The 20,623-nt window shown below is 38.7% G+C and overlaps 1 non-coding gene across 1 annotated transcript; it reads left to right on the top strand.

The window, feature by feature from the left end:
* Positions 1-19,942: 19,942 nt before the first annotated feature.
* LOC121216879 (small nucleolar RNA R71) lies at positions 19,943-20,049 on the top strand. The gene has a single exon (XR_005913085.1). It is a non-coding gene; the product is annotated as a small nucleolar RNA R71 (small nucleolar RNA).
* Positions 20,050-20,623: the final 574 nt, after the last annotated feature.

The following is a 20,623-nucleotide window of genomic DNA, read 5'->3' on the forward strand; positions in this document are numbered from 1 at the left end:
TAACACAAAATCCACCTAGGCCGAATATCATCCCCATGACATAGCAAAGATTTGAACCATGGGCTAATTAGAACTCAAGCTAGCAACTAAAAACATGCATGAATCTCATGGCACAACCTCAAACATACCTTTATCTAGATACAAGTATGGCCAAACCTCCTCCTAATCCTCTTCCAAACCAAACATGAAGCAAGAACTCCTTCCTCCTTCCTTAGAATTTTCGGCCAAAAGAAGATGAAAAAGGATGAACAAAATTTTTCTTTTCTTTCTTTAACTCACGGCAATGGGGGGGAAACAACCACACACTTTTTTTTTTGTTTCCATTCTTTATTACCCATACTCCTTATTTTATTTTCCTAACATACCTCACTAACATAACATGTTTGTGACATGTTCCACCATAGCATGGCGCCACTATCCTTATTGGGTAAATTGACATGCAAACCCATCATTTCACAATATGCATTAATAGGCCACTTGCATTTGCCTAGCACATTTCAAAATTTTCTCACATAAGTCCTATTTGATAAAATTCACTTACAATTAACAAAATTCAAACACGAAATTTTCACACATGCACATGTACATATAATGAGCATCAATTATGACGATTAATTATTTTTATGACTCGGTTTAGTGGTCCCGAAACCACTTCCCGATAGGGTCAATTTTGGGCTGTCACAACTCTCCCCACTTAAGAAATTTTCGTCCCCGAAAATCTTACCGGTAAATAGGTTTGGGTATCGTTCTTTCATCGAGCTCTCGGTTTCCCAAATAGCTTCCTCGATCCCGTGTTTGAGCCATAACACCTTAACTAACGGAACCCTTTTGTTTCGCAACTCTTTCACTTCACGAGCTAGGATACGAATCGGTTCTTCTTCATAACTCAAGTCAGATTGAATTTCAACTTCTGAGGGATTAATCACATGTGACGGATCGAATCTATAACGTCGAAGCATCGAAACATGAAAGACATCGTGAATCTTTTCAAGTTCAGGGGGCAAAATCAATCTATACGCAACCGGACCAACTCGTCGGAGATTTCGTACGGCCCAATGAATCTCGGGCTCAACTTGCCCTTACGGCCAAATCTGAGTACCTTTTTCCAAGGCGAAACTTTAAGAAACACTTTATCTCCCACCTGATATTCAATGTCTTTCGTTTCAAATCTGCATACGATTTTTGACGATCTGTGGCTGCCTTCAGACTTTCACGGATTACCTTTACTTTCTGTTCGGCATCTTTAATCAAATCAACTCCGAAAATTTTACTTTCACCGAGCTCGGTCCAAAACAATGGTGTACGGCATTTACGACCGTACAAAGCCTCGTAAGGTGCCATCTTAATACTTGATTGAAAACTATTATTGTAAGCGAATTCAATCAAAGGTAAATACCGTTCCCATGAACTACTGAACTCGAGGATGCAACATCTCAACATATCCTCAAGTATCTGAATTATCCGCTCAGATTGACCATCGGTTTGGGGGTGAAAAGCAGTGCTAAAATGCAGCTTGGTACCCAAAGCTTCTTGCAATTTCCTCCAAAATCGTGAGGTGAATCTCGGATCTCTATCCGACACGATAGAAATAGGTACCCCGTGTAATCTCACAATCTGAGAAACGTACAATTCAGCTAGTTTATCCAATGAAAAATCTGTACGCACGGGGATCAAGTGAGCCGACTTAGTCAGTCTATCGACAACAACCCAAATCGCATCTTTCTTACTTGCTGACAATGGCAGTCCGGACACAAGTCCATTGTGACTCGATCCCATTTCCACTCGAGTATCATGATCGGCTGAAGTAATCCTGAAGGCACTTGATGTTCTACTTTCACTTGTTGACATATTAAACATCTCGAAACAAAGTCGGAGATGTCTCGTTCATACCATGCCACCAAAACCGACGTTTCAAATCGTTGTACATTTTCGTACTCCCCGGGTGAATTGACATTCGGCTACAATGGGCTTCGTTCAGAATTATCGAAATGAGTTCCGAATTTCTTGGAACACACAAACGACTTCTGAACCTCAAACAATCATCATCATCAATTTGAAACTCCGATTCCTTGTTCGGAACACACTCAGCCCGTTTTGCAACCAATTCATCATCAACTTTCTGGGCTTCACGAATTTGATGAATCAATAATGGTTTGGCTTTTAATTCAGCTACTAACACATTGTCGGGTAGAACAGACAAGTGCACATTCATCGCTCGTAAAGCAAACAATGATTTCCGGCTTAAGGCGTCCGCAACCACATTAGCCTTTCCCGGGTGGTAATCAATGACAAGCTCGTAATCTTTCAACAACTCAAGCCAACGTCTTTGTCGCAGATTTAAGTCTCTTTGAGTCATCAAATATTTCAGACTTTTGTGATCCGAAAATACATGGCACTTTTCACCAAATAAGTAATGTCGCCATATTTTAAAGCAAATACGATGGCAGCTAGTTCAAGATCATGGGTCGGATAATTTTTCTCATGTGGCTTTAATTGTCTCGATGCATAGGCCACCACTCGACCTTCTTGCATCAATACGCAACCCAACCCAAGTAGGGATGCGTCACTATAAATGACAAACTCTTTGCCTGATTCGGGTTGCACTAAAATTGGAGCTTCAGTCAAATAAGTTTTTAGTTGATCGAAACTTTTCTGACATTTCTCCGTCCATTCGAACTTAACATCCTTTTGAAGTAGCTTCGTCATTGGTGTGGCTATCATCGAGAAACCTTTGACAAATCGTCGGTAATAACCGGCGAGTCCCAAAAAGCTCCGAACCTCAGTAATATTTCTCGGAGGTTTCCAGTTAAGTATGGCTGAAATTTTGTTCGGGTCAACTCGAATACCCGATGCGGATACCACATGACCCAAGAAGCTAACCTCTCTTAACCAGAACTCACACTTATTGAACTTAGCATATAACTGCTTATCCCGCAAAATTTGCAACACTAGTCTCAGGTGCTCAGCATGTTCGGTCTCATCTCTTGAATAGACCAAGATGTCATCAATGAACACAACTACGAACCGATCCAAATATGGTCTGACGATCCGATTCATCAAATCCATAAATACCGCAGGGGCATTAGTGAGCCCAAACGGCATCACTAAGAATTCGTAGTGACCATATCTCATTCTGAAAGCAGTTTTGGGTATGTCCGAATCTCGAATTCGCAACTGATAATAGCCCGATCTCAAATCTATTTTTGAGAACACTGAGGCTCCTTTTAGTTGATCAAAAAAATCATCAATACGTGGTAACGGATATTTATTCTTTATCGTCACTTTATTCAGTTGACGATAGTCAATGCACAACCTCATGGTTCCGTCCTTGTTTTTCACAAACAATACTGGTGCACCCCAAGGTGAGAAACTTGGTCGAGCAAAACCTCTATCCGTCAATTCTTGCAACTGAGCTTTCAACTCTTTTAACTCGGTTGGTGCCATACGATATGGAGCTATCGAAATCGGCGTAGTCCAGGTACAAGCTCAATACCAAACTCTATCTCCCGAACAGGTGGTAAACCCGGTAATTCTTCAGGAAAAACATCCGGGTATTCACAAACCACCGGCACAGATTCGGGTTTCTTTTCTAATTCTTTGTCATCAAGTACATACGCAAGGTATGCTTCGCACCCTTTTCTTACATATTTCTGGGCCAACATTGAGGATATTACATCTGACAACCCCTTTAAGTCCGTAGACTCAACTTGGATCATCTCGTTATTTGCGCACCTCAAATCAATAGTCTTGCTTTTGCAATTCACTACCGCATCATGCGCGGTCAACCAATCCAAACCAAGAATAACATCAAATTCATCAAACGGCAAAAGCATCAAGTCCGCCGAAAAACAGGAACCTCGAATTACTAGGGGACATTTCTTACACACTTTGTCGACAAGCACGTAACGACCCAAGGGATTTGACACCCGAATTACGAACTCAGTAGACTCAATAGGTAAAGTCTTACTAGATGCTAAGGTTTCACATATGTAAGAATGAGTAGAACCGGGGTCAATCAAAGCAATTACATTAGTATCAAAGAGAGTAAAAGTACCGGTAATAACATCAGGCGAAGAAGCATCCTCGCGGGCACGTATAGCATACGCTCTAGCAGGCGCACGAGCCTCGGATCTGGTCGTAGCATCTCTAGATCCTCTCTGACCACCACTAGCATTGCCCGTATTTCCAGATGGTCTACCTCGAGCAGTGGTAGCACCCGGTTTCCCACTCTGATTTACATTCTGTTCAGACAACCTCGGGCAATCTTTAATGAAGTGGTCAACTGATCCGCACTTGTAATAGGAGCGGTCAGGGAATTTACAACTCCCCGAATGCCATGTACCGCAATATCGACATTTCGTTCTGTCTCGACGTTCATTCCCAACACTGGCGACCGAAGTGCCTCGTGTACCCACAGGGGGTCGATCACGATCTCGTCTAAAAAGGCCCGAAGTGCCTCTAGACCGGCCCACATCATCTCGAAATTTCTTCGATGCCTGTTGAAGAGACTTTCCCGAGGATCTTTTACGAAACTCTCCAGTTCCCACATCAACTTTTTGTTTTTCTTTTCTAAGCTCTTCGGCTTTACAAGCTCGCTCGACAAGTACTACGAACTCTCGTATTTCAAGAATGCCCACGAACATTTTTATATCTTCATTCAGCCCATCCTCGAAGCGTTTACACATGATAGCCTCGAACGAAACACATTCCCGAGCGTACCTACTAAGTCTAACAAATTTTCGCTCGTAATCAGTAACTGACATAGAACCTTGCTTAAGCTCAAGAAATTCCTTCCGTTTTTGATCAACAAATCTCTGACTGATATACTTTTTCCGAAACTTAGTTTGGAAAAACTCCCAAGTTACTTGCTCTCGGGGCACAACAGAAGTCAGAGTACTCCACCAATAGAAGGCAGAATCGCGTAGCAAGGAGATAGTACACTCTAGGCATTCATCGGGTGTACAAGATAGCTCATCGAGTACCCGGATAGTGTTGTCCAACCAAAATTCAGCTTGCTCGGCATCGTCGCTATCCGTAGCTTTAAATTCAGTAGCCCCATGTTTTCGGATTCTGTCAACTGGGGGCTTATTTGACCTTATTTGGTCAGTTTCCGGAGGTATTGTAGGTGCGGGGGTGGTATTAGTCGGGAATGGAGGTTGTGGAACAGCCGTATTAGTTCGAATGTATTGGTTGAACCAATCATTCATCACGCTATAGAAAGCTTGTCTAGCTTCATCATTCGGGTTACTAGCATTAGGTTGAGAGTCCGCCGGCGCTGTCCCTTGTGCGGGAGCAGGCGCTATACTCTCAAGATCATCAGCTACCGCTCGGTCGGGATCGGGATCCATTACTATAAATAAACACATTTACAATTGTCAGAAATCACCACACTATCAAATAATCACATAAAATGGCATGTATAGCTAGACCCAACGCATTACGGTAGTCCTAGAATCGACTAAACCGTAGCTCTGATACCAATCAAATGTAACACCCTGAACTCGAGACCGTCACCGGAGTCGAACACGAGGTGTTAACAGACTTTAAACCACTTATAAAAAAATTTCCTAGACACTGTCAATCTGCGTACTAGTCGCTTTAAAAATCATATCTTGAGTTCAGAAACTCGGAATCCAGTTCCGAAAATTTTCCCTAAAACTAAACTCATATGCCCATCTACATATTTTTTTCTAGAATTTTTGGTTGGGCCAATTAGTACAGTTTATTAGTCAAAGTCTCCCATGTTACAGGGATCGACTACACTGACCTTTGCGCATTACGACTTGGATATCTCCCTGTACAAGGCTTCAATACTGATGTCGTTTGTTTCTATAGAAACTAGACTCAAAGAGGAATCTATACATATATGACATGACTCCTAATTATCTCTGGTTACTTTATAATGAATTTCCAAAGTCGAAATAGGGAATCCAGAAACCGTTCTGGCCCTGTCTTACGAGAACCTGAATATCTCTTAACATACTGTCCATATGATCGTTTCGTTACTTTCCTATGAAAATAGATTCATCAAGGTTCGTTTAAATAATTTATTCACTATTTAATTCCCTTCCAACTATTTTTAGTGATTTTCCAATCTACATCACTGCTGCTGTCAGCATCTGCCTTTAAGGTAGACTTTACCTATTTCATAGTTTCCATGATTCAACTAGCCCTTTTAGCATAAATAGCACAAATTATGATAGTGATTAACCATTCCCATGGCCAATCCTTGTTAAGCATATCCACACCTCTCAATAACCATATCCATACCAAATGATTATAACATTATACTCAAACATATATAAGCCATTTTCGCATGGCTATCCAAAATTATACAAGTCCAAAGGGTCCATGACCCCCAACAAAAAGGGTAGTCCTATACATGCCATTTTGAAGTTCAACCAAAATTGTACCAAAAGGGGGGGGGGGCTTTGATAGTGTGGGCGACTTCGACTTCAAAATCCCGAGTCCGATAGCTGGAGAACCAAAATCTATAAAACAGAGAATCAAGGAGACGGAGTAAGCAATTTATGCTTAGTAAGTTTTGAGCAAGGGATTCCAGCACAACAAAAGTATAGCATTCATGTAGCTAAACGGATAATTTCATATGCACAATTTTTCAATATCATACTTACTTCACATTACCAACCCTTTTATTCATACACAAAGATCAACTTAGCCAAAGGCCGGTAGCTCATTTATCAACTGAGTGAATACTTATTTGTAAGGGCTCAACTAATTCAAAGCACATACGAAACATACCTCAATGTTGGGATGTTTCAAGCGTATTAACTGAAATTTTTACAGCAAGATCATTCATTCCCAAATCACGTACCTTCGGAATTTAACCGGATATAGCTACTCGTTCAAATGCCTTCGGGACATAGCACGGTTATAGTAACTCGCACAAATGCCTTCGGGACTTAACCCGGATTTAGTAACTCGCACAAATGCCTTCGGGCTTAGCCCGGAATTAGTATCTCGCACAATGTCTTCGGATCTTAGTCCGGATATGGTCACTTAGCACAAAGCCTTCGGGACTTAGCCCGGACATCATTCAAATAACCATGCACATTTAACAATAAATCATGGCACATTCGTATTTCGTTTTCGTTAGCAAAACTCAAACACAAGACACTTATCATTCTTGCAATTTCGGCTCAATAGCCACACACAAAGAGCATGATTTTGATTTGCTTAAAACATGATCTAATCAAATCATAATTTAAGCTCTTTTACTCAAGAACTTACCTCGGATGTTGTCGAACGATTCCGATGGCTACTCGACCACTTTTTCCTTTCCCTTATCCAACTGGGGTCTTCTAAGCTCTTGAGCTAATTCAAACAAATTTAACTCATTAAAGTCTCATTTTGCTAGCTTATGGCCGAATATGACAAGGAGTTTGATAGGTCATATGGCCACCCTTTTAGCTCAAATACACAATGGTCATACGCATTTTTAATCACATCAAGCAATTTAATACAATTCATTCGAACATCAAAAGAGAAGCTCAAGGTACTTAGCCCATATATACATTAGACATTAGAGTCACATGTGTATGAAATCACGAATCGAATTCAACATACTAGCTAATATTTCCCCTTAGCCGAATTTTCTAATTCAAGCTAAAGCCATCAATAGGCTACCTATGGCCGAACATACACATAGCTTATGTACTTATTCATGTGGCCGAACATACATGTCTATGTTGGGGCCGATTGCAACACTTAATACATTCTACAAGTATGGTTACTTGTATTGACTAAACACCATTTTGTTTCAAGTTCAAAACTTGGCTAATACACACATATATACACTAGTAAAGCATCCTCTCCCTTTCCATCAATTTAACACATGCATTACTCATTAATATACAAAAATTATATTCGGCTTAGCACACAACTTGCTAGCCGATTCTTCTCCATCTAGCAACCAATGCACATATGTGCTCACTCAAAAATGCTAAAAAGAAGATTCAAGAATCATCAATCCACCATCACATGCATCATTAACAAGCTTCATATTTAGCATGCAATGGCATTAACACAAAATCCACCTAGGCCGAATATCATCCCATGACATAGCAAAGATTTGAACCATGGGCTAATTAGAACTCAAGCTAGCAACTAAAAACATGCATGAATCTCATGGCACAACCTCAAACATACCTTGATCTAGATACAAGTATGGCCAAACCTCCTCCTAATCCTCTTCCAAACCAAACATGAAGCAAGAACTCCTTCCTCCTTCCTTAGAATTTTCGGCCAAAAGAAGATGAAAAAGGATGAACAAAATTTTTCTTTTCTTTTCTTTAACTCACGGCAATGGGGGGGGGAAACAACCACACACTTTTTTTTTGTTTCCATTTCTTTATTACCCATACTCCTTATTTTATTTTTCCTAACATACCTCACTAACATAACATGTTTGTGACATGTTTCCACTCATAGCATGGCCGGCCACTATGCCTTAATTTGGGTAAATTGACATGCAAACCCATCATTTTCACAATATGCATTAATAGGCCACTTTGCATTTGCCTAGCACATTTCAAAATTTTCCCACATAAGTCCTATTTGATAAAATTCACTTACAATTAACAAAATTCAAACACGAAATTTTCACACATGCACATGTACATATAATGAGCATCAATTATGACGGTTAATTATTTTTATGACTCGGTTTAGTGGTCCTGAAACCACTTCCCGACTAGGGTCAATTTTGGGCTGTCACAGATATTGAGTTTAGTGTTGGGGATCAAGTCTTCCTGAAGGTTTTACCATGTAAGAAGGTGTTGAGGTTTGGACGTAAGGGCAAGTTGAGCTCTAGGTTCATTGGATCGTATAGAGTTCTTAAGAAGGTTGGACCAGTGGCTTACTAGTTAAAGTTACCTCCGGAACTAGACTGCATACTTGACGTGTTCCATGTTTCTATGTTGAGAAGATATCATTTTGATCCATCCCATGTGATTTTGATCGATGAGGTCGAGGTTAGGCCTAATTTCACTTACGAGGAAGAGCCGGTACAGATTTTGGACTGTGAGGTCAAAAATTGAGGAAGAAGTAGATTCCCCTTGTGAAAGTCCTATCGAAAAACCATGGTGTTAGCGAAGCCACTTAGGAACCCAGAAAATCATTGCCTCACTACTATCCTTACTTGTTCGAATCATGTAAATTTTGAGAACAAAATATATTTTAAAGAGGGTAGAGTTGTCACACTCTAGATTTTATTTATTTATGTGCACTGGTTTATGTTAGAAGGGAATTAATGGTCCAGTGCTTAAGTGTGCTAGTTGTTTCCATAATGTCCCAAGTTCAAGCCCTCACAAGCACATCTTTTAATTAATTTTTTTTGACAATTTTCAGCTAGTGTGAACACTCTTTCCGTACAAGGGAACATTCTTTCCTTAATTACAAGGGCAACCTTCCCAAATTTCTCCCTTTTTTACTCCCATGATCCACTTTTGATGTGTAACACCCTATACCCAGCCTAGTCATCGAGCTCGAATACCAAGATGCCATACAACCTTCATATCATACACAGTACAAATGTAACACCCTAAAATAGAGCTTAGGAGTTTTAGGGGTATTTTAGGGATTATAGCTTTAGGGTGCTCGGGAATTCGTTAGCATGGTATTTAGAAATGTTTTTCTTTATGATATTTAGAAAATCCAATCAATTTTTAAAAATAATGTTGAAAAGGTTTTCAATTTTGAAATAGGGACTGATTTGTTAAAGGGGCAAAATTCTGTGTGTTTGTGAAGCAGTTAAACCAAAACTTTAAAATCAACCTAATATCTTCCCCTACCTATAAGTTTCATTTTTCTTTCCATTCAATTGTCTTGCCGTCCATTTCTCTCCCAAGTCTTTCCCATTTAGTTTGCTTTTACAAACTTGATTCCTTTTGATTTCTATCATCACCCAACCTCTATGAAATATCAAGAAAAACACACAAAATTACCATATATTTCTCCATTGTTAAGATTTTGGGTTTTTTGGGTTTTTTTATCACTTGGTTTTTCATCAACTAAGGTAACGGTTCGATTCCATGTTAGTTTTTTACGTTGTTTGATCCTTTAAACTAATTTTTTAGCCATCAAGTCGCATGTTTTAAATAAAAGCTGAAAATTGCATTGTTAATAGTGGATTTTGGGATTTTGAGTAAAAACATGGTTTCAAAGTGTCTTTCAATTAGTTTTGACATGATAGGAAAGTTTCTAAACTTACTTTGAAAGATTTCTTGAGTTTGAATGATTTTTCATGAAAATTACCATAAACATGTTGAAAATTTCGATAACATGAACTGGGTAATTTTGCATAGTTTAAAGGTTGAGAATGGTGAATAAATAGATTAATGGAATTCATTTTAAGCAAAAATAATGAGTATAGATCGAGATATTTAAATATCAAGTTTGCTATGTCGAAGGTTTTGGTTACTTGAGAACATAGCTTAGGCTTGTATTTGATTGCATGAGTTGAGTTCTCAGCTAATTTTTGAATGTGTTGTTGTGTGATTTGTTGTGTTAAAGCTTCAGATTCTTTAAGACCATCTAAGAGTTAAGGAAATGCTAGTTTGGGCTTTCGACATTTCGAAGAGAGCGTATTGATGAGTGTTTGGAATCGCCACTTATAGACACGATTCATAGTGTTAATTGGGAGCTTATGAACAACCTAAACCCTTATCCTAAGTTCTGAGTGTAAGCTTTCTATTTCCCATGCCTTATCTTGGAAAATTATGTGATTATGTGAATAATTGTAGATTGATTATCATGATACAATATTGAGATATGAGACATGTGTGATGACTATTGTGAATTGTTGTGTTTTGGGCATGATATACATGCCAAATGATAGAGATAATGATATGTTAATAATGTAAATATGTAACGAAAGTGAGTGGAATTTCAGTAAGTATATATGTGTTGAATTGTGGAATGTGATATTATTATGATAGGTAATATGTGAAAATACTCATATGTATATATGATGTACTGATTTTAATGCACATATATGTGGTCAGATATGTGATGGCTCAATGAGCATTTTTGTGGCACTTAAAGTGCAATTAAATGTGAATATGATAAGCATGCATTATGTACAAGTTGTGATGTAAACTGATGAATATGAATAGAGATGATGTGCATTAAATCAGTAATTAAAAAAGTGTAATTATGAATATTTTAGCCTTGTGATCTCTTGAAACCATTGGATATAGTTGGCATGCCATGGGATTGTGTGTACTGACCTATATATATTGTGTTTTTGGGCATTAAGGCCCTGGGGTAGGTTGGAAAGATAAGGGAATGTGAGCTAAGCTCTATTCAACAGGACATGTTTGGCGTGTTGGAGAGTTCAGCTATATGCTACACTTTTGGGATATGTTCGACTCTACGAGTCATTTGGTATGTTAGAGATCTGTGTGTCTGATGTGTAGTGGTAGAGCCCACTTTTATGTTTCATAGCCTTAAATGCCAAATTATTGTTTATATGTGATCTTATTTGTTGTGATAATACGACGTGAGATGGACACATAATCATGTGAATAATATGTTAAATGAGTTTATTTAAGTTTCATGAAGATGTTAGTATGTTCTTATAGTAAATTGCGTATTTAATTGTGGTTTGAGTCATTCTCATTTAACTTTGAATGCATGTGAATATATAAACTAAACTTGTGAGTTTTTGAAGCATGTATACATTTTTTAGTCTTGATGAATTATTGTAAAATGAATTAATGAAGCATGAACATGTAATTTTGACTTGATTAAAATGTCGTTGTGAATGTGTTGTAGTATGCTATTGTTTAACCTTTAATATTGTGTATACACTGTGGTTACTCTGACATTCATTGAGCTTGTTAAGCTTACCCACTCCTTTTTAAATCATTGCAGATTAGTTGTGTTTTGGTGTGAGCGGTGTGGTTCCAAAAGAGTGACCCAAGCAAGACATTAGCTTTATTTTGTAGGTGTTTTATAATTATTGTGCTGAATCGTGGGAATAAGGTAATGTGGTAGAAATGTTGCATTATATTGCCATGATGTTTCTGCTGATTTTGTCTTGATGTCTTGAGTATTTTCGTAACTTATTTGCACTAAGGATTTAAGGACTTGGGCCTTGATATGTTGATTCTTGCTTGGACATAATTTGATGTTTTGAACTATTATTATAGTTGTTTCAATGATTGTTTGAAGATGTGAAGGTTGCATGTTGATTGGATTTAAGATAGGTTGAGTTGATTGTTTTAAAATGCTCTATATTTGCAGTCTAGAGTAGAGGTATCGATATTTGGATTTTAAAAACGATACCTCCATGAGTTTTTGAAAGTGCACGAAGTCAGTAACTCAATTGGTTATCAATACCATATCACGAGTATTGATACTCATAGTAAAATAATCGATAGCCAGAGTAAAATAATCGATACTTTATGAAAGGTACCGATAATTTCTATGGTATTGATTTTTAAACGAGAAACAAAATACTAATTTGGTATCAATTTTCCAAGCAATATCAATACCATCTAAGGAAAATATCGATACCTTTGATTCAGTATTGATACCTATGTAATTTGTTTTGGAATTTTGCTAAGTGGTTCTAATGTATGTTTGATTCTTTGTTATAAGTTCATTTGGTGTATGTTTAGTGATCGTGTGTTTCGTAACAAGTAATAAATATTTATAATGAAGATCAAACCTAGACTAACTATTATCACGACGAAAAGGCAAGCGCACCTATCGAACAATAGTATAGTAATGGCAATACTAGGATATCATACCCTAGGGAACCAAAAGTACTAGTAATAACTATCTTTTTATTATCTAGCCTAAGAATAAAAGGGGTTTGTTTTAATTAACTAATTATTTAAACTAAAAACGCACAGAGAAAAGAATTGGGGAATTGCTTTTGGGAAAATCGATTGACTTGAGACAATACCTAAGGAAAATCCACCTAGACTTTACTTGTTATTCTGGCTCTGAATCGGACGATTTATTCATTCAACTTGTTTCGTAGAGATCCCTAAGTTATGTTATTATCCCTATTCAAGACTAATAATGTCTAATCTCTAGATTGAATAACTGAGACTTTTCTCTAATTAACACTCTAGGGTTGCATTAACTCGATCTATGGATCTTCTTATTAGGTTTTACCCTAATCCGACAAAATCTTGTCACCCTATTTCTAGGCGCGCAATCAACTCTGCTTAATTATGACAAATGTACTCTTAGACAGGGTCTATTCCTCCTCTGAATAAGAGCGTGTCTTGAATCAGTATCCTGGATATCAAAACAAGAATTAAGAACACATAATTAAGAACAAGTTAAATATTTATCATACGATTCAGAAAATAATAGCAAGATTCGTCTTAGGTTTCATTCCTCTTAGGTATTTAGGGGATTTAGTTCATAACTAAATAAGAAAACATCTCAGAAGAATAAAGAATACAAAACATAAAGAAAACCCAAAACTCCTGAAGGGGAATTGAGGAGAGATCTTCAGTCTTGATGATGAATCCGACTTCTGAGATGGATCAATCGGCTTCCTTGGGGTAATTCCTTACCCCTCTTTTCCGTCTCCCTTTTTCTCCTCCTCTAGTGCGTATTTATAGGCTTTGGAATGCCTAGAAACCCTCCAAAGTGCCTTTTCCTAATTGGACTTAACTTGGGCTCAGTAGGGACACGCCCGTGTGACACGACCGTGTGACGTGATTGCCAGGCCGTGTTCGATCCGTTAAATTGGACACGGCTGTGTGAATCGTGAAAGCCTTGGTCGACACCCTCGAAAGACACGGGCGTGTGAGCTGCCCGTGTGGCAAGGCTTAAGCCGTGTCATCTTCTCAATTTGGTCCGTTTTGTCCTTTTTTGGCTCGTTTTTGGCTCCTTTTGGCTCTTGATGCTCTCCTAAGTACAAAACATGAAATTAAAGCATTAGGAGCATCGAATTCACCAATTGTAATGAGAAATCATTTATAAAATGCATTAAACATGGGGTAAAAATATGTATAATTTACGGTTTATCAAATACCCGCACACTTAAGCGTTTTTTTATCCTCAAGCAAAATTCTCAACTCATAATCAAAATAAATCCTTCTCAACTTATAATTTCTATCAATAATAACTCAAATTAATCCATAGGTAATTATACATTTAGAATTTAACTAAAAGAACATAAAATTTTCAATCATTCCAAGTTGAGCATTTTATCCCGGAAATATAGGTGTCTTCCCTCATCTAAGTAATTACATTTAATTCAGAATATCGTAGAGTTTTACATCCTCATTAAAGATTCACTAAAATCACTCGAGGTGTTTTAAGGACAATAAAAGAAGCACTCAATAGTCAATAATGGAAAGTCATTACCATATGCTTGCATGAAAATCAAATCTCCACCACTTTAATTTTAAGATGATACATCAATCAAAAGGTCTTTAGAGGGTTGTAATGAGGCTTGGTTTGGGGATGTGGTCACAAGTTGAAAGAAAGGGTTAGAATCGAGATTGAATTGAAAAGTTGCCTAACTAGAAAAAGAGTTAATCTTCACTTGCGTACAACAGAGCTTCTCTCAGAATATGAAATTACAGAATTGCATACATAGTTTTTTTTTAGAACAAGTTAAATAAAGCAGAAAAACATAGCTAAGCAACTTTTCCAACTCAGATCTTGACAAAAATAGGGATTAAATTAATTTGAGGGAGTTCAACAATAATGGGTTAATGGTTAATATTAATGGTAATACAAGGAATGGCTTGTTAGGCTCAAGGGGGTTTACTAGGGGTTAATCGTGGAGGTAGGCTTTTCATGGCATGAGTGGGTTAATCCTAAGTGCCTTAATAATTTTGATATATCAAATCAAATGGTGTGGTCTCAACATGCATAATCAAGCAAGTTCTAGAATAACAGTTCAATACTGATGTACTCAAAGAAATAATAAAAGTGAGCATGAAAGGATGAATAGATGCTCAAAAGGCTCAAAAATCTCACAAAAATTATAGCTTTTTGATGATTAGACTCGTGAATTCTAATTCAAAGTCAGACCTAGACTTGGGGAAACAGCCTATAATTTTAATTTCTTAAAAATCAACTTATCATGCTTGTTTCTCTAATGTCTTAAAGTTTAAATAATAAATGCATAAATCCCTATGTTTTAATTCAATATATATCAATCAAAATCTTAAATCAATTAAAATTTATCCTAAATATGATATGAGACCGTTTCAAGAGAACAAGGCAATCATTAATAAATACCCCCCACGCTTAAGATGTACATTGCCCTCAATGTACAAAGATAGATATTTAGAGAATAAAAATAAGATAGGGAGAGAAGTGAAACTTCATGTATGATGAATTCCTTGAATTTAGAGTTTTGGAGAGTGATTGGTTTAAGAGTGGAAGAGGATACTCCGGCGGTCGTAGAGGTTCATTAGGCAATAAGTCCTGCGCCAAAAGAGTATTATATCTAGTGGTAGCTATGGTTGTGGTCGAGCAAGACATGGCAGTCGTGGAGAACCATTTTCCAGTGGAGTTTTAGTTCCTCTGTGATGGTGAGCTTGAGAGCTCTATATAACTGTGATAAAATTAGCAACTTTTTAGGGATATTAGGAAGAATAAGTGCTCAAAAAGGAATAACCGAGATTCATGATTAAAAATAAAATTCTAAAATCTAAAGAAAAAAAGTAGTTTCAATTAAAAACATAAAATAAAAAATAAATATTTCTAAATATCTTCGTCATTAGATGGTTCTTGAGGTGGGACTAGCGATGAGATGTGGAGGTGCTGAAAAATCTGCTGTAGAGTAGCATCAATGTTGTCAAATCGTTGAAAACACTGATGCTCGAATCAGGTGAGGCACTCAGAGATGTTAGCATATGAAGCGCCGCATGAACTGGACGGGAGGGTGGTGGTGACTGAGTCGGTGGGTCTTCGTGCTGTAGGGGGACATCATTAGGAATGTCCTCGTAGGCCTCCTCCTAGATAGATTGGGTGAGACGATACTGGGGAGGGTAGGTTCCTCGGCGCCTCTCGATCATCCTCATGCTAAGCATGCTCGAGATGCCTTGTGGAGACATCTGGCCGATGAGGGTGAGGGATGATTCTTGGGCCGCGGTGTTGAGGAGCCCAAAGTGTCGCGCCAGCCGAGTCACGTAGGGGCCAATGGAGATGACCCCCTTCGATGCCGCTCCGTCTGGTGCTGAATTGCGAGGGCTATGAAATAGGCAAGGTCGATGACATGCCCTTGCGACATGCACCATAAGAAGTAGATGTCGTGGGTGTTGACGACGCCGATGCTCTCTCGCCTCCCTGTAATCGTGTGAGCTAAAATAGCGTGTAAGTACCTCAGGGATGGTGGGAGAACTGATGCCTTGGAGCGGCTAGGATTGTACGAGGTCGTGCTAGGGGCCAAAGTGTGCCAGCACTTCGAGGAGAGAAATGTATGTGGCGACTGAGAGCATGTAGTTCATTCTCCTCCCTAAACTACTCCGTATATAGGCCTAGTGTAGCACCAAACTCAAGGACGCTTAGCTGGAGGCTTAATCTGCCTAGGCGAAACTGGACCGTGCCAGGATCATCGTACCTTGTCATTACGGTCTGGAGATGGAACGTTGAGCAGAGTTCCATCGTGAGCTCGAGGTATGTTGGCTCGATAATCCCGAAGACAGGTCCCACGGGTCGATGGTTAAGAGAGCTCGAATTGCATCAGCCATCTGGACTTATTCTACGGCAGCCCAGTCGATGCAGCGGCCCGCTGCTAAAGGTCAGGCCCGAAGTGTTTGGAAGAGCTCTTCTTGGGGTCCTCGTGGAAACTGTAGGAGAGGGTGACGAATTTTTGCGGTTGGACCTGCGGAGAATGACGCTCCCTTCCTCTTCTTCGAGGCAGGTACGATGGTTTTCTTTCCTCTTGAAGATGACATTGAAGGCCTATAATATAAAGAATAATAATAGGTAAACATATTCGAAGGGGAAGTAAACTATTTCAGCCAAGACTACTAATATGAAGCAAACTCAACCACAATAATCATGAGAATAAGAATAAAATGTAATGGGTATAAGGTTTTCCTCGTCTCAATCTAACATAAACTGTATGGTAACTAACCTAAGACTCAAATTTAAATGATAGATATTAGCATGATAATAGCATGAAAATAAGAAAAGTAATGTCATGGATATGAGGTGTGTCTAATAACTTGATTTAATTTGAAATGTATAATAAAGAACCTATAAATGCAAACTAAATGATAAAGTAATGAATAAAAATGAAAACTACTTCAAAAGTAATGGAGATTATTGTAATAATAAGCATGAATAATGAGTACAATAGAAGTGAAAGGAGTAAACAAACTATAAGGGAGAGAGATTGAGCTTTAAAAACGAAGTTGGAGGCGGCGCACGGGCGTGGCAGGGGGCCGTGTGGAGTTGCAGCGGCTAGGGTTAGGGTTTTTAAATGGAGAAGACAATGAATAGTCCAGCCTGTTTATAGATTTTGGGAAACACGGCCATGAGACACGCCCGTGTGCCCCAATTTTAGCCCGTGTTTTGCATTTTTCCTATTTTGGCGCGTCTGAAATTTGACACACGGCCGTGTCGCACGACCATGTCTAGCTTCATTCACTTCTCCCATGCCTGTGAGTTCTACCCCCACGCTTGTGTAAATTTGACAGGTTTGACCACGGGTGTTCGACATGGGCGTGTCGCACGCCCGTGTTGTTTTGGCATGCTCGACCATGGCCATGTCACACGGCTGTGGCATTTTATCGTAGCCCATGTTGGGGAAATCTTTTGCCCCATTTTCACACGGCCTTAAGCACGCCCGTGTGATTGGCCGTGTCTCTATGGAAACACCTGTTTTCAAGATTTCTATTAATAGGTTAGGAGTTAGATATAAGAAATTAATAATGTTAGTGCTCGGTTTGCCTCCCGAGAAGCGCTTATTTATAGTCTAAGCTCGACTTACCTCTCTGTTGAATGATCATGGTGGTTCGAGGAGTTCATACTCCTCATTCCTGTTGTCAATTTTAAAATAAGGTTTTAATCGGGTGTTGTTTACCTTAAAAGTGCCGAACTTGGGATGACTCACCTCAACCGTACCGAATGGGAAAATATTGAGTACCGTAAGAGGGATTTCCTCATTTGGTGTGGTAGCGACAATGTGAGGATCAACGGCAACTAGTAAGACTGTATCGCCAACCTTAAGTTGATTAAGAGAGGTATCAGGCTTCTTTTTGCATAGTTTCAGTTTATCATGTGTTCTCAGTTTTTATTCTCGCCATTCGTCTAGCTCCTCTATCCGTTGTCTTCGTTCTTCATGGAAGTCTTTGTTCTCTTCATGATAGTGGCGCACTGTCTCTGTTGTCTTGGTTCGAAGAAATTCCTGCAAGGACTAGTGAATATTAGTTTTATCATTGATAGGTTTTATAGCATTAACTTGAGTCTTAGAGGTTTTGACTGAGTCGCGTGCTTGAAGTGTTACTGCGTCGTCACCTGCACGAAGTGTTAGCTCTCCGGTGCCTACATTAATAATGGTTCTGGCAGTTGTTAAAAAGGGTCGTCCTAAAATTAAAGGTACCTCATTATCCTTATCGATATCTAAGACAACGAAGTCTACTGGGTAAATAAATTTATCAATTTTATCGAGAACGTCTTCAATAATACCCTTAGGAAATCTAACTGTTTTGTCAGCCAATTGTATGCTCATTCTAGTCTGTTTGGGTTTACCGAGACCTAGTCGTTTAAACATTTTATACGGCATAACATTTATACTTGCTCCTAAATCCGCTAAAGCATTATTCACAGATAGACTACCAATTAAACAAGGAATTGTAAAACTCCCTGGATCTTTTAATTTGTTAGGTAGCTCATTCTTTAGAATAGTTGAGCAGACTGCATTGAGTTCCATGTGCGATGTAGCGTTCAATTTCCTTTTATTGCTCAGAAGTTCCTTTAAGAATTTTGCTGAGTTGGGCATCTGCGAAAGAACTTCAATAAAGGATAAGTTAATATGTAATTTCTTTAAGAGTTTGATAAACTTACTGAATTGTTCTTCTATTCTGTCTTTCGTCATCGCTTTAGGATATATGGCACACGAGGTTCATGATTTGTACTTACCTGTTTGGGATCATTATTGTTCACCTCTTCTCGTCCTTTGTTCATCGCGTTGTCTTGCTGTATTTCTGGCTCAGGTGCAATGAGTCCGTCCTTATTTTGAGTGCTAATTGCATTGAGGTGTTCCCTCGGATTAGGTTCAGTATTACTTGGTAGGCTACCTTGTGGTCGTTCGGAGATTAGTTTGGACAGCTGGCCTATCTGAGTTTCGAGTCCTTGGATCGACACTTATTGATTCTTAAGTGTTGTCTTAGTATTTTGGAAATGGGTTTCTGACACCGAGATGAATTTAGAAAGCATCTCTTCAAGGTTTGGTTTTTTCTCCTGTTGATAAGGTGGCTACTGAAAACCCTAAGGATTTTGTGGCTTTGGATTTCCCTGACCTCCCCAGGAAAAATTGGGGTGGTTTCTCTAACCTGCATTATAAATATTACTGTATGGGTTATTTTGAGATCTAAAGTTATTGTTACCCATATAGTTGACTTGTTCTTCTTCAGTTGTAGGATTGAAGGATTGGTAGTCTGTATGCACACCTCCTCTGCTTGAGTCACACCTCATTACTAGACGTACCTGCGTAGAACCAAGAAAACTATCAATCTTTTTATTGAGAAGTTCTATCTGATTAGAGAGCATGGTGACTGAATCGATGTTATAAACGCCGACTGTTTTCGTTGGCTTTGTCCTCATAACTTGCCACTGATAGTTATTCAGTGACATCTCCTCTATAAATTCATAGGCACCTTTCGGTGTTTTATTGTTGATGGTTCCGCCAGCAGCTACGTCAATCATTTGTCTTGTCGAGGGATTCACACCATTGTAGAACGTTTGAACTTGCAGCCAAAGTGGTAACCCATGGTGAGGGCACCTTCTTAGTAAGTCCTTGTATCTCTCCCATGCATCATAAAGTGTTTCTAAATCCATCTGCACAAAAGAAGAGATATCATTACGCAATTTAGCCATTTTAGCCGACGGAAAATATTTTAGTAAAAACTTCTCGGTCATTTGTACCCAAGTAGTGATAGACCCTCGTGGTAACGAGTTCAACCACTGTTTAGCTTTGTTTCTCAGTGAAAAGGGAAATAACCGAAGACGAATGGCATCATAAAAAATGCCATTGATTTTGAATATATCGCAAAATTCAAGAAAATTCACCAAGTGCGTATTGGGATCCTCATCCTGCAAACCATCAAACTGAATAAACTGCTGTTTCATTTGAATTGTGTTAGGTTTTAGTTCAAAATTATTCACAACAATAGAAGGTCTAACTATACTAGACTCAGTTCCTGTTAAAGAAGGTTTAGCATAGTCATACATAGTACGTGGAGCAGGATTTTGATTAGCTGCAATTGTAGGAGGCAGCTGATCGCCTGGGTTTTCAGCCATCTTGTCGGTTGGGGTTTGAGTATTGTCTTCTTTCTCATTCTCTATGTAGCATAAACTACGCCTTATTTCTCTTTTATTTTTTGTGAATTGTACGATCGATTTCTTCGTCAAAGAGTAATGGTCCTGGCGGGTTTCTTCTAGTCAT

The sequence above is a fragment of the Gossypium hirsutum genome, chromosome A02 (genome assembly GCF_007990345.1).
Source record: "Gossypium hirsutum isolate 1008001.06 chromosome A02, Gossypium_hirsutum_v2.1, whole genome shotgun sequence".
NCBI lineage: Eukaryota > Viridiplantae > Streptophyta > Magnoliopsida > Malvales > Malvaceae > Gossypium > Gossypium hirsutum.